Source organism: Bison bison, unplaced genomic scaffold (assembly GCF_000754665.1).
Source record: "Bison bison bison isolate TAMUID 2011002044 unplaced genomic scaffold, Bison_UMD1.0 scf7180017864267, whole genome shotgun sequence".
Lineage (NCBI taxonomy): Eukaryota > Metazoa > Chordata > Mammalia > Artiodactyla > Bovidae > Bison > Bison bison.
In genome coordinates this window covers 2,828,490-2,844,218 of record NW_011494839.1, presented here as the reverse complement: position 1 = coordinate 2,844,218, position 15,729 = coordinate 2,828,490, and the positions used below count along the sequence as shown (strand labels likewise).

The following is a 15,729-nucleotide window of genomic DNA, read 5'->3' as shown; positions in this document are numbered from 1 at the left end:
TTTTCTCTAAAGGTGATTATTCCAAAGTCAGGAGCCACCCTCCAAAAGCATTAGATAAAGTTGCATTCCTATAGGGCAAAGGTGTGGTGGGCTCAATCAAGAAAAGAATTAACTCAAGGGTCCAAGGTTACAAACATTAAAGCTACTACTTACACCAATTATATTAATCAATACACTGCCAGGGACACAGCAGGTAAGGGATATGGAGACTTAGCAGCAAACATTGGCCCAACAAGTGAAAAACCCTTCACCAGTACAATTTCTAATCAATCTTTTAACTGCTCAAAGGAATCTGTATTTAGACAGTTTAGAACATCTCATGCCTCTCACAGTTGGGAGGCTCTGAGCAATCACATGTGGCCAGAAGAACCTATTCAGGCAGGCTAGAGGACTTCCAAAGGAGTTTGTAAGTTGAAACACTATCACACCCAGGAACTTTATTAACTGGAGCTATAAGTTAACTCTTTTTTCAGAGACAGGTAGTGGGGGACCGCCCCCCGCCCCCATAAAGTCAGAGGTGTAGGTGAGAGCACAAAGCAGAAAGTAGGCAGACTCTGGTTTTGGGGGTAGATGCTTGAGGATTTCCAGGGGGACTCCTGAGGCTCGATCCCGCCTTTGCATATGTCAAGCCTCCTTCCTCATGACCTTTGCCACGGGCGGAGTACCTCACTCTGGCCCCCAACAAAAATTAAAATCATAATATAAAATATAAACTGAAGTATAAAATAAATATATATATGCATATTTATAATAAATGATTGGATATAAATAAGTGGGGGAAGGAGGAAGAGATGAATCTTCTTTACAGAAAAATTTCCGATAACATAATTCCCGATAATATTCTACTCCAGGAGGTGGAGCTTAATCTCCTGCTCTCCTTCAGTGTGGGTTGGATTTTGTGACTTACTTCCAGACAATACGGGAAGGTGGCGGGGGTGGGGGGGGGTGTGGAATGCTACTTTACAGTGTTGACACTAGCAAATACTACTTCGGTCTAGGTGGTCAGGGTTAATTTAACATCAGCATAATTAAGTCATCATGGACCCCTCATATGATATGATGTGAAGAGCATCTAATCCATATGATATTTTTCCCAAAGCTTATAATCCCAGTCTAATCACGAGGTTAAAAAAAAAAAAAGAAACAATCAACAAATTCAAATTGAGGAACATTTTAAAAAATATCTGACCAGATTCCTCAAAACTGTCATGGTCATAGCAAGGTTATGAAAAACAAGGAAAGATTGAGAAACAGACCGGGGAGCCTAAAAAGACATGACGACTAAATGTAATGTGGCACTTTGGATTGAATTCTGGGACAGAAAAAGAGTTAGTAAAATCTGAAATAAGTCTGGAATTTGTACCAGTGTTGGCTCCTCAGTTTTATAAATATTTTATGATAATGTAAGATGTTAGCCTTAGGAAAAACTGGGTGAGGAGCACACAGAAACTTTTTGTACTATCTTTGTAACCTTTCTGTAAATCTAAAGTTATTCCAAAATAAAGTTGATTAAAAACAAAAAATAAAGCACTCTGCTTATAATTTTGAAAATGTGATGACTGCAGCATTTCCCCCTAGAATTAGCTTCTGGCTGAGCACACTTCAAACCCTCTTTGTCTTCCATCAGCTACATACTTCTAATGGCAGGTCCCACTGGACACATCCATTTATGAGACGGAATAAAGAATGGTTAGGAGCTTTCCTGGAAGCCATTCCAACAAAGTGACTCAAATTCATCTTTTCCCCTCACCCAGATTCCCTAAATGCCCAGAGCCACTGCACTGCATCCAGGATGAAGCCAAGTGTGAATGAAAGGAAATTGGAATGGAAAAAAGTCTTAACCAATCCCCGCTGAGGAAGTCTTTAAGACATCTTCCTTTGAAAGAGTTGAAAGTACATATGATCATGTGAACTCAGTGCTAGATGCCCTCCTTGGGCCTTGGAAAGAGCCAAGTCACGGGGTTTCGGCAGAAGCTTCATTTGTCGTCGTCGTTTAGTCGCTAAGTCATGTCCAACTCTTTTGCAACCCCGTGGACTGTATGTAGCCCGTCAGGCTCCTCTGTCCTTAGGATTTTCCAGGTAAGAATACTGGAGTGGGTTCCCATTCCGATCTCCAGGGGAACTTCCCCACTCAGGAATCAAACCCGCATCTCCTGCATTGGCAGGTGGACGCTTTACAACTAGGCCACCAAGGAAACCCTCAAAATTTATTAGCTTAGCACTAAATTCACCCTGGAAAGATCTTAGAGGAAACAGGTGAACGCTGTCAGAAATGGTGCAAAGCTTGCCCCCTGCCCCTTTAGCTCAGGTGCTCCTGCTCTTTCAAGCATTCAGTCCTCTCTGTTGGTCTCCCCGAGAACCCAGGGCAGGTTTAGGTAGGTCTTCCAGGCCCCCTCCATGTCTCCATTATAACATCTGGTTACATAAGTTAAGTGTGTAGTTAGCCTGTAGGTTCACTGAGGGTGTGGTTCAAAGCTTTTAAAAATCTTTGTACTGTCACAGTGGGCCCCCAACAATCCCTTGTTGAGTAAGTGAATTGATGCTCTTGTTGAAGGAGGGAAGCCCTCGCCAGGGAGAGACTCCGGCACCCGTGATAAGAACATCAAAGCTCTGATGACTGACCTCTGGGGTCAATTACAATGGGAGGGTAAGAGAAACAGCTAATCACCAACAGCCTCTTAAAAGCTCACACAGAAATAGACAGCTTTCTCATTCTACAAATGAATCTTTTATCAGTCCTACACAGGTTACCAAGCTTAATATATTGTTAGCTATAAACATAATGCTATTTTCATGACAATGATTTGAAATCCAGTGTCCTAGGATATTCAACTATTGAAAACACACCTGTCCCAATGAATCAGACTAAGATGCTGGAACTGAAGACAGTAAAATCCTCATCCATCAGGCACTTTGTATAACCCCACACCCTCACTTCCCCTAAAGACAAACACACCCAAGATACGAAGGCACAACATAGGCTGGGTGAGGACACGTCCCCACAGCGCGATAAGAAAGAGCTCAACATCTGTTAGCTTAATATGGGCTTAAGATTCACAGCTTCTTTCAAGGTCATCCACATTTGTGGCCACAATCAGAATGTGGGTCTTCCTACACACCTAGAGCTTGAAGTTTACAAAGCACTTCGCAGCGCAAGAAGTGAAGACAAAAAGCCAGGTTCACAAGAAAGCGCACTCGCTGGTCGAGCCCCGCGCGTGCGCACACTGAGAAAGGCCGTCCCAGGAGCGTCCCGCCGTCACCTCGCCTTCCGCTCCGGGCTCTCAGTGCCCGCCTTCGGGTTAGGCGCTGATTGGTCAGGCTGGCCGGTGCTCGGGGCGGAGACTGGGTGATTGTCAGCAACGCCCCGGGACAGCCTAGCTTCAAGCCTGAGTTGCCGGAGCAGGCTCCTGGCTTCCGCGCGGCCGAGGTAAAGTGGGGCTGGCGGCTCTGTAGAGCGGTTGGCTTGGGGGTCGAGGAGGTGCCCCCGGGCCCGATGGTGGTGGGGAGCCCTGGTGACAGTCAGCGTGGGAGCTGAAGGAGCGCGGTTCGGAGTTGCCGGGATGAGGGCGGGTTCCGCCGGCCGGTTGGGTGCCTGCGCCGCGGCTGATGGGAGAGGTTCTGGGGCCGCCGGGTGGCTGAGGGCTTGGGTGGGGCTGGCGCTTCGGCGGAGCGGAGGGACTTCGGCCGACTAGCCCCGAGGGCTGGGGCTCCCCCACCCGCCCAGTCACCCCCACGGCTGCCCCCTGCCTTCATCCGTCTTCGGTCCGGTGTCCGGAAGGCCCTTGGCGGCGGTTCCCGTGGGTGTTGCGCGTCCCCCGGGATCGGCGGGCGCACCTCCCCCCCAGGCCTCGGGCGTCCGGAGAGGGCAGCACACCTCCCGAGCGGCTCGGTGGCTTAACCAACTCAGCTGACCGGCTTTTTACTGTTTTCACTTTTCGCCTGCTTGGACTTTCCCACTGTGTGTTCTTGACCAGGACTTACATTAGTCCCAAAGGTAGGGGTGGAAGGGAAAGAATCGACCTTTTAACATTTAAAAGCACGTTATATTATGGAAACCTGGTCGAGAGACTAGCGTAAAGAACTCGGTGTACCCATCACCCAGTTTCAACAAGTATCAATAAATGGCTAGGCTTGTCCCTCTCCACAGATTATTTTGACGTGTATCTGAGACATATCACTTTATCTCTCTTCCTTATTTCTTAGGATCAATAGTCATCCTTTTCCAATCATGTGCTTCCCAGAGAGATTGAGTAAAATAAGGCACGCTTTAAGGCGTAGACGGCGCTAATGCATTTTGCGTTAGGAGAATGTGGGCAATTTTCCAACGGTGCTGTCTCATTACCTGGTGCTCAGGCTTTCGAAATCACTGAAAACAAAGGTGCCAAATAATCTAGTTTTGTCTGTAGCTTTACTGCATTTGAGTGGTAGTAATATTTGATTTTTATTCAATAAATTTTGTTTTAGTATTGATAATTTTATATTTACCGAGTCCTTGATGTGTATGAAGCATTGTGAAAGTGTTTTCAGCTGTTAGTTCATTAACTTTTACAACAGCTGTATGAAGTATTGATGGGTATTATCCCATTTTACAGGTGAGCAGGAAAAGAGGTTTAGAGAGGTTAAGCAGTTTGCCTGAGGTCAGGCTGATGTAAGAAGCTTGTCGTTGATGTTTAGTCCCTAAGTTGTGTCCAACTCTTTTGCGACCCTATGGACTGTATGTAGCCCGCCAGACTCCTCTGTAAGTTTTCACAGGTTAAGGATACTGGAGTGGGTTGCCATTTCCTTCTCCAGGGATGGAACCCAGGAGGATTCTTGATTGCTGAGCCACCTGGGAAGCTCTATGTATGAAGCAGGGGGCTGTAATTTAGCTTGCTGATCCAGGTCACTGCAAAATTCTTGCTCTTTTAACCATAATTGAATGTCCCAAGAAATTGTGGAGTAAACCTAACTGCTGTGGAAATTTCTGTTGGGCTACAAATCCATAATGGGAAAAAAACCACACCTGGATATTTTGAATACAATAGTAAGATAGGTATTTTTTGTCCCTTTGAAACAATAAAAGGTTAACACAATTGGTTTTGAGAGTCCCTTGGACTACAAGGAGATCCAACCAGTCCATTCTAAAGGAGATCAGTCCTGGGTGTTCATTGGAAGGACTGATGCTGAAGCTGAAACTCCAATACTTTGGCCACCTCATGCAAAGAGTTGACTCATTGGAAAAGACTCTGATGCTGGGAGAGATTGGGGGCAGGAGGAGAAAGGGACGACAGAGGATGAGATGGCTGGATGGCATCGCTGACCCAATGGACATGATTTTGAGTGAACTCTGGGAGTTGGTGATGGACAGGGAGGCCTGGCGTGCTGCGGTTCATGGGGTCGACTGAGCGACTGAACTGAACAGTTGGTTTTAAAGTTATGAGCAAAGTATGCAAGTGTAGTTCAATAAATAAAACTAAAAATTTTCTCTATAGATATGGCCAGTTAAAGGGGAAATGAAAAGGGAAAAAAATATATCAAGGAATAGTCTCTATCTCTTTTGGCAGTTAGCATATACTTGCTATATATACTGGATACTTTAATATGTGTCCCTCATCTTCTCAGTTTTACACTGTTTCTTATCCTCATCCAAGTATTGAGTTGGCTGAAAACTTTGTTCTGGGTTTTTCTGTAACAGCCTTTGGAAAAACCCAAACGAACTTTTTGGCCAACCCGATAGTTTTAGAGTAAGGACTAGAGAGAGAGACAGCTGGGCTTATTCAGAGGACAGTAGAGAAGACCTGCTGAGTTGGAGTTTAGGATTCCTACTGTAGGGGAGTAATTCAAAAGTCTAAAAGTAAGGTTAAATTCACACATGAAGGAACTTGAGTGCCAAATTTAAGAAACTTGAATTTTGAGCAAAGAAGTGACATGATCACAGTCTCCTAGGAATATAATGCGCTGGCTCTGTCAAAAATGGCTTCACCTGAGACGTGGAAACAATTAGTGATTTGACCTGGTGAATATAAAAGAAATGGGCTTTCCAGGTCTCTCTAGCGGCAAAGAATCCACCTGACAATGAAAGAGATGTGGGTTCAATGTCTGGGTTGGGAGGATCCCCTGGAGTAGGAAATGGTAACCCGCTTCAGTATTCTTGCCTGGAAAACTGAAGGACAAAGGAAATTGGTGGGCTACAGATCCTGGGGCTGCAAAGAGTTGGACACAACTTAAAGCAACTCAACAACAAGAAATATCCATGAGCCCTGTTCAATTTCAGGAAGAAGGAACTCAAGGCAATACAAAATGGCACAAGGAAGGCTGATACACATTCTGTCTAGTGCTGTGCAGGGAGGGGGAGTTCATGCTCTAAGTGAGTCTGGCAATAAAGCAAGACTCACAGTGTATTAATTTTCCGGGGCTGCCGTAATATGCTGAGTGACTAAGCACACACATATAAAGGAAATAGATTTTGGTTTAACTGGTGAATTTATGGACATAAGGAAAGAAATGGAGGAAAAAAATAGTCTGTAAAATAGTAAGAGACAGTGTGGTGCAGTAGGTTCCAAAGTCCAGGTAAACTTCAGTTTCTACTCCTTTGTTTTCTTGGGTAATCTTGGTGATGAGTATTATTAGTGTATGGCTACTTTTTGAATCATTGACAACTCAACTGTTCATCTTTTCTTTTATATGTTTATTGTATACTGTTGATACAAATTTCACCACTTAGTTTAAGCAACAAAATGTGGCACTATAATCTCACTGTGTAATGGTACAGAAGAAAGATGGAGAACTCCATCACCTCACCTCAGACAGACAATATTAAGCTTTGGTATCTTTTCAGATCTTTTCTTCTGTATATGCGTGTGCATAAAATATTTCACCACCATTTCTATGCTTTATTTTTTAAAACAGAATCACATATATGTTAGTCATTTAGATGTTTATCAGATATCCTTTCTTTTGTTTTAATGGCCATAAACTTAGAATGGGTATGTTGAATTTAACTATTTCCTTATTGGTGGACATTTAGTTTGCTTCTAGAGTTTCTCTTCTACAACTAGTATTTCAGTAACTAGGCTTCCCTCATGGCGCAGTGGTAAAGAACCTGTCTGCAAGGCAGGAGACTTGGGTTTAATCCCTAGATTGGGAAGATCCCCTGGAGAAGGGAATGGCAACCCACTCCAATATTCTTGCCTAGAGAATTCCATAGACAGAGGAGCCTGGTGAGCTACAGTCTATGGGGTCGCAACTACTCTTACTAGCTTTTAAAAATGCAGGGTCTTTTTTGAAACTGACACAACATTGTAAATTAACTATATTTCAATAAAAAGTAAAAAATACTGTTAATTTAAAAAAAACAACTAAACACCTTTAATTTAAAAAGTATGATTTATTGACTTTTTCCATAAGGCAATTTTATATATACATAATATGTAGAGGACAGTAATTATTACACAGCTTATCAAAATCACCTTTATAATGAATTCTCATCAATTTGCTTGGCCCAAGGAAGCAATTTTAATTAGTGAAAAATATTATTGACTTCCAAGTAATGTGAGTGTTTGTTTCTACTGGTGTCCAGGACCACTTAAGATACTTGGGCAGTTTTTTCAAAAGATTGTTTTAAAACTGATGCCAGAATACTTAATTCATTTGCATGGGAATGCTTAAAATAACACTTTAAGGAAATTCCTGTGTCATTCACAATAGGGTTATATCTCAGAGTTACATGAAAATGACACATCTTTAATTCAAATGGAAACATACAATTACCTCTAACCTCTTTTATAACATAAGGAGAGAAAGTCATCCTCTAAAAATGTAGTGAAAATGTCCCTCAAAAGTTTAGTTTCATATCTAAAGCTCTTTTAATTTGAAAGAACTTTCATCGAGTTTTAATTAGGTAATGTTCTTAGGCTTCTTATCTAAATAGATTGTTGTTGAGAGATGTAGTACAGGTCATGAGATTTATTGTGGACTGAAAAAAGTTAAACTTATGTCAGATTCTGTGTTGGGTACTGGGAATGTAGCAGTATATTTAATGTTGTATGACTAGTATAGAATATTAGTTCTAAAATACTGCCAGTAAATTCCATACGCATAGGTCGAATACTATGTCATTACTCAGTAGTGTGGTAAAGTGTTCTGATTTAAAGTCTCAGCCCAGACTGATGTGAAATCTATAGCTGTGGTCACTAGACTTGAATTTCAAGTTTAATTTCTAGAAAGTAGGGTAGGTTGTTGACATATGGTAGACAACTTTTTATTATGGTAAATAAACATTTTGGGGGGGGGTGGGGCTTCCCAGGTGGCTCTAGTGGTAAAGAACCCTCCTGCAAATGCAGGAGACAAGAGATACAGGTTTGATTCCCGAGTTGGGAATATCCCCTGGAAGAGGGCATGGTAACCCACTCCAGTGTTCTTGCCTGGAGAATTCGTGGACAGAGGAGCCTGGTGGGCTGCAGTCCATAGGATTGCAAAGAGTCAGACATGACTGAAGTGAATTAACATGCACACACAAGCATTTTATATATTTTTTAATTTAACAATATTTAGTTATTTAATTTTGGCTGTGCTGGGTTGCTGGGCATGCTTTTCTGTCATTGCAGCAAGTGGAAGAGGGCTCCTCTTCATTGTGGTACTCGGGCTTCTCATTGCAGTGGCTTCTGTCCTTGTGGAGCGCAGGCTCTAGGGCACAGAAGCTACAGTTGTGGCAAGTGGGCTCAGTAGTTGTGGCTCCTGGGTGCCCAAGTGCTGGCTTAGTAGTTGTGGTGCACAGGCTTAGTTGCTCTGCGGTATGTGGGATCTTCCTAAACCAGGGATCGAACCTTTGTCTCCTGCACTGGCAGGTGATTCTTTACCTCTGAGCCACCAGGGAAGCTCAATACGCATTAAAAAAAAAAAAGCAAATAACATTCATCTACTGTCCCCGTGTCCTAAAAGAAAAAACATTTTCACACTAGAAACATAAGGATATGTTCTCAAAGGACAGTAACTTTTTTTGGGGGGTGGTGCCCTGCATAACTTGCGGGATCCTAGTTCCCCAACCAGGGATTGAACTGAGGGCATGACAGTGAAAACAGAGTTCTAACCTTTGGACTGCCAAGGAATTCCCATCAAAATAAAGGACAATAATTTTAAGTTGATTAAGTTTTTGTTTTTTACTTCATGGCCCTTGTTTTTCTTTTGCATCATTGTTTGTACCCAGAATGTAGATTGCCCTTTGGGGTACACTGATTTGGTTTACCTGACTTCTTAGTAAGTTTTCTGAAAAAAAGGAAACATCATTCCAGTAATTTAGCCAATCCAGTAACTAAGAATGTTCTGTTAATCTTTTTAGACTCCCAGTATAAAGTGGTCACACTCTTCTGTTACATTGTAAAGATAATTAAGTGGCCATTTCTGTGAATAGTTCACAAAGATCTTATAAAAATAAACTCCATGTACTCTTGTAGCTTTTAAAGTTTGTAGCATTTTAAATTTACTGACAACTTTGTTATTCCTGCTAGCAGGTTTCTTGTGAAGCTATTGCTAATAACTTTTTAAAACTATCTCAAAAACATACACTGCATTAGTTGAAACAATTTTATTTGATTTGATTGTGGGCTTCCCTAATAGGTCAGTTGGTAAAGAATTCCCCTGTATTGCAGGAGACCCTGGTTCCATTCCTGGGTCGGGAAGATCCGCTAGAGAAGAGATAGGTTACCCACTCCAGTATTCTTGGGCTTCCCTTGTGGCTCAGCTGGTAAAGAATCTGCCTGCAATGTGGGAGACCTGGGTTTGATCCCTGGGTTGGGAAGATCCCCTGGATAAGGGAAAGGCTACCCACTCCAGTATTCTGGCCTGGAGAATTCCATCACTTCATGGGAAATAGATGGGGAAACAGTGGCTGACTTTATTTTTCTGGGCTCCAAAATCACTGCAGATGGTGATTGCAGCCATGAAATTAAAAGATGCTTACTCCTTGGAAGGAAAGTTATAACCAACCTAGGCAGCATATTAAAAAGAAGAGACATTACTTTGAAAACAAAGGTCTGTCTAGTCAAGCCTATGGTTTTTCCAGTGGTCATGTATGGATGTGAGAGTTGGACTATAAAGAAAGCTGAGTGCCGAAGAATTGATGTTTTTAAACTGTGGTGTTGGAGAAGACTTGAGAGTCCCTTGGACTGCGAGGAGATCCATCCCATCCTAAAGGAGATCAGTCCTGGGTGTTCATTGGAAGGACTGATATTGAAGCTGAAACTCCAATACTTTGGCCACCTGATGTGAAGAGCTGACTCTTTTGAAAAGACCCTGATGCTGGGAAAGATTGAGGGCAGGAGGAGAAGGGGATGACAGAGGATGAGGTGGTTGGATGGCATCACCGACTCAATGGACATGGGTTTGGGTGAACTCCAGGAGTTGGTGATGGACAGGGAGGCTAGGCATGCTGCGGTTCATGGGGTCGCAAATAGTTGGACATGACTGAGCAACTGAACTGTACAGTCCATGGGAGTTGCAAAGAGTCGGACAAGACTGAGTGATTTTTCACTTTCACTTCACTTTTAATTGGTCTACCTGTGTGCTACTGTATATTTTTGTAGTATTTGTGGAGGGAAAAGAAAGCCTGTTTTCAGTGTTTATCTATTTCTCATTCAGTTTTGATTTTCTCTTCTACCAGCTCTCATCCTCCCCCTAACCCCGCTGTAGTACTGCATTGTATTTCTATGTCTAGTCTAGCCAGAGTAGATTCTAAGCCTATACTATCATCATATAATTCTAGAAGTCAAATTTTACACAGAACCAAACGAAACAAACCAATCAAAACAAAGTGCAGCCTGATTTTTAGCCATCTTTTTTAAACTTTTTATTATGAAGTGTAACACACAGTGTAACACAGGAAGATGGATAAACATAAATAATACAGCTCAATATATGATCACAAAGCAAACATCCATGCAGTGACCACCCAGCTTAAGAACTAGAAAGTTGCCCACCCTCTGGAAAACTCCTTTTGCTGCCTTGCTGCTGTTACCCATCCCATGCAAAGGTAACCACCATGGTAACACCCTACACTACGGGTTTGTTTTGCCTTTTGTGATTTTCTGCATGCCTTTAAGAGCTATAGTGATGTCCCCTTTTTCATTCCTGTTACTGGTAACATGTGCCTTTTCTCTCCTCAGTAAATCTCATTTAGAGGTCAATTCTTTTTACTACTTTTATCAAAGCACCAACTGTTGGCTTGGTGATATTTCTCTGCCTTGATAGTTCTCTGATGCTTTCAAATAGTTAATTTAAAAAAAATTTTTTTTTTTTTTGTTCCACTAGTTTACTTGTTCTCAGCAGGAGGAGAATTTGTCTGAAATTAGCCTAGTTCACATATAAATAGAAGTAAAATTCCTCTTAAGATATCTGTTTACAATTGAGACAGTATAGAAAAGGCACCGGCTTGGGGCTTAGATGCCTTTCGTTTAATATTCAAGTATTAACTGAGCAACTGTTGTATTCTATATAGTTTGCTGAGTGCTGGGGTCTTATGATGAGTAAGCTAGTCTTTGCACTTGAGGTGATTAAAGTGCTGTGGAGGAGATAGGCAGTTTAGATACATTGTTTTAATGTGCTGTGTAGAAGAATACACACAAGAGGGCCCTAATACTGGTTGATCAGGAAAACCCTTTTGGAGGAGGTGAGAGCTAAACTGAAACAAAAGATTGGTAGAAGCTAGCAGTAGTCCAGGAAGCATGTTGAATTTCTAAGATTATCTATGGGACTGGATCAAAGATTAGATTATGAAAAATGCAGAGGATAGGGAAACAGCTCAAGTCCTAAGTACTTTGTATTGAGAATGGATAGAAAGGGATAGCAGAATCAGGGGAAAGGGTGGTGCACGTAATCTTGTTAGATTTTTTACAGTATACAGACTCAGAAGAGCAGGAGGAGCAGCAGAAATGGAATTTGATATATTTAGAAGGGAAATAGAACTGCTTGTAGGAAATGAAACAGAAAGAACAACTGGGGTGCCATTGTCTGAGGCAGGGGACACATTTAGGAGGAAAATTAACATGTTCAGTTTTTGCTTTCTTTGGTTTGAAAGAAAATGGGAGAAACAGGAAGGTAGCATGTGATTGCCGTTAACAGGGAAAAGAATCCACGTAATACAGGGTATAGCTGATGTCATGAGACCTGTGAGTGGAGGGGTGGGTATGATCTTGAGCACTTGGTTGGAAGGAGGGACAGGAGAGAGTGGGCGAACAGGTTTAGGGGGACAGAACAGGTGTGGATACAGAGATGCTGCGCTTGCGGCATGTGGAGTGTGAGGTCATTGAGGGATTTCCTGTCAGATGACTTTTCTTATTTGAATAGTAAGTTTGGTCATCTGAGAAATGATGGAGCTAGAATTACAGAGATTTGGGGAGCATGGAGAATGCTAGAGATAGCTGCCCTGGAGAATGGAGGAGGGGAAGAGCAGGAAAGTAAGACTGCCCTGACTGCGTCCCTGAGTCATGTCCGACTCTTTGTGACCCCGTGAACTGTAGCCCGCCAGGCTCCTCTGTTCATGGAATTCTCCAGGCAAGATTACTGGCATGTGTAGCCATGCCCTCCTCCAGGGGACCTTCCCGACCCAGGGATCGAACCCAGGTCTCCCACATTGCCGGCGAATTCTTTACTGTCTGAGCCACCAGGGAAGCCGTGAATACTGGAGTGGATAGCCTATCCCTTCTCCAGGGGATCTTCCTCAACCAGGAATTGAACCAGAGTCTCCTGCATTGCAGGCGGATTCTTTACCAGCCAAGCTACCAGGGAAGGCCTAGTTGAAACTAGAGGTAGTACATTTGTAGCAACTTCAAGATGTGAGATTTAGTCATTTTCCTACAGCCCAATTTCGTAAGTGTAGGCTGGTGTACTTACCAAGTTCTGGCTTGCTGAAGAAACAAAACAGTAGAAAAAGGGACTGAAAATACTAGAAAGCAGTGGTTCAGATGTGGGGCTGCATGAGGCGGAAGATAGTGAAGGTGGGAAGGGATTGACTAGGATGACCACAAGTTCAGGGGAGGGAGACTGAAGGTCTCCATATGGTGCAAGGAGTGTCTGAGTGAAAGCTGTGATATTTGGATTTTGTAACTTCTAGATTTTGTTTTTAAATGAAAAGTAAAACATGCTTTGTAGCATTGTTCTAAGCAGCACAAACCATACAAAGAAAAAATTCTCCCTGCTCTGGCCAATTTTAATAGCCTGATGTAAAGCTGGTTGGGTGGTGCTGAATTCTCTTAACATTTGCTTGTGTGTGAAGCTTTTGATTTCTGCGTCAAATCTGAATGAGTCTTGCTGGATAGAGTATTCTTGGTTGTAGTTTCTTCCCTTTCATCATTTTGAATATACTGTGCCATTCCTTTCTGGCTTGTAGAGTTTTTGTTGACAAATCAGCTGATAACCTTAAGGGAGTTCCCTTGTATTAATATGTTATTTGTCATTTTTTCCTTGTTCCTTCTATCTTTGTCTTTAGTTTTTGTCAGTTTAATTACTGTGTCTTGGTGTGTTCCTCCTTGGTGATTATCCTGCCTGGGACTCTCAATAAAACTTGAATCCAATTGTCTGCTGAGAGGCGGGGCTGCACTCCCTCCCTGTTAGTTTGGCCTAAAGCAATCCAGCCCTAGTCTATAGGCTCTGTGATAGGGCTAATGGCGACCACAAGAGGGCTCATGCCAATGGGCACGTCCCAGAACTGCTCCTGCCAGTGCCTCTGTCCCTGCTGTGGGCCGCTGCCACCTCACATTTCTGCAGGAGACCCTTCAGCACAGTAGGTGGGTCTGGTTCGGTCTCCTGTGGGTCACTGCTCCTTTCCCCTGGGTCCTGGTACACACAAGATTTTGTGTGTGCCCTCCAAGAGTGGAGTCTCTGTTTCCCCCAGTCTTGTAGAAGTCCCACAGTCAAATCCTGCTGGCCTTCAAGGTCAGGTACCCCTGGGATTTCCAATCCCTTTGTCAGATCTTCTGGCAGGGAAGCCTGATGTGAGGCTCAGAACCTTCACGTCAGGGGGAGAACTTCTTTGGTGTTATGGTTCCCTCGTTTTGTGAGTCACTCACCTGGTGGGTATGGGATTTGATTTTATCATGATTGTGCCCCTGCTCCTGTCTTGTTGCAGCTTCTCCTTTGTCTTTGAACGCGGGGTATCCTTTTTTTGGTTGGTTCCAGCTCCTCTGTCGATAGTTGTTCAACAGCTATATCCGTGCTCTTGCAGGAGATGAGGGCATGTCCTTCTACTCTGCCATCTCGAATCAATCTCTCTCAATAGTTTGATGTACATCTTTCTATAAATGAAAAGGTTGAAGATTTTTGTCTTTTACAGAAATGAAATCATAGTATATTACTCTCCTGTATCATACTATCAAGTCATTACATAGACTGTAACTCGCTTTTTATAGATGCATAAAGCTTTGTAATATGCATATACTGTAATTAACAGGTGTTTTATTGATGAACATTTAAAATTGATCCTAGTTTTGTGAATAGAAGAAGCACTGCAGAAAATACCTTTATATGTTCTCTATGTGTAATGCTTTTATTTCTGCAAAAAATTCCTGAAAGTTAAGTAATTTAATCAAAAGCTATATGTGTTTTTAAAACTTTTATTTGAGGCGTAACTTACATTATGAAAAGTATGTAAGTGTGCAGCATCTTGATAAGCATTCCCAGAGTAAGCACATCCAACTGTCTGTCTGTTGAGAAACACAGCTTGGCCAGCATCCACTGAAATCCTGCAGTCAGGCCTACTATCAGTCACTACCTCTGTCTCCACAACAGTTAGGAAAAAGCTTTGAAAAAGAATTCACAATGTGTGATTAGCTTGCTTTTAGTTTTACCTGTCTTAGATCTTTATGTAAATAGACTCAAACAGTGGTGTATTGGATGCATTATTGTAAATATTATAACCACTCAGCAGTGGCAAGAATATGTGTTTATGATGTACTAGTGCTGATGAGTCCAGAGTGCAGAGTTCCATTTAGGGAAGGGCTTGGAGAAGAGAGGACTCAGGACTCATAGTTGAGTGATGGGGAATGCTCGAGCGCCCTTAAGTCAGTCCTCATGAGGAACAGAGGGTGGTCAAGCAGTGCTTCCTAAGGAGAGCTGCTTTTGCTTGTTTCTTAAATGAAGGCACAATTTGCACACAGCAAAATTCACTCCTTTTGGTAGATTTCTTTGAACACAGTCATGTAACCACCACCACAATCAACATATAGACTATGTGCATTTTTCCAAAGCTTGCCTTGTGCCCTATTGTAGTTGTTACAGTGGAGTTGTTCCTCCACTGACAGTCCCTGGTGACCCCTGATCTGTTCTGTTGTCTCTTTAGTTTTGCCTTTGAGGGAGAGTTTTGAAAAGAACTTAACAGCAGTAATTCAGAGATGGTTGGATAGCATCACCGACTCAATGGACATAAGTTTGAACAAACTCTGGGAGATGGTGAAGGACAGGGAAGCCTGGCGTGCTGCAGTCCTTGGGGTCGCAAAGAGTTGGACATGACTGAGCAACTAAACCACTACCACCACCACCACAAAGAGCAGTGACTGATTGGAAACAGCCTGGATGTAAAGTGAGCGAGAATAAGCAAGTACTGGACCCTTTGACACAGCATTCTACAGGGAGAGCCGAGTTTCAGTTCGGTGAGGGAGGAAACACTTACCTTCATTCAAACAGGCTTCCAGAGAGCACAGTGGAGGGGTCTGGAGTAAACGGTAGCTGGAGGAGGCCCCCAGCTATGTGACCTCTCTTCCA

The 15,729-nt window shown here is 42.8% G+C and overlaps 1 protein-coding gene across 2 annotated transcripts in view; it reads left to right on the top strand.

Annotated features, from left to right (window-relative positions):
* The first annotated feature begins 3,344 nt into the window (after window positions 1-3,344).
* The window catches only part of MTFR1 (mitochondrial fission regulator 1), a 59,074-nt gene continuing 46,689 nt past the window's right edge, over window positions 3,345-15,729 (top strand). For both annotated transcript variants that reach the window (XM_010848482.1, XM_010848481.1), the window contains exon 1: window positions 3,345-3,427. The gene's annotated coding sequence lies outside the window, so the exon portion shown is untranslated. The remainder of the gene's footprint in view (window positions 3,428-15,729) is intronic.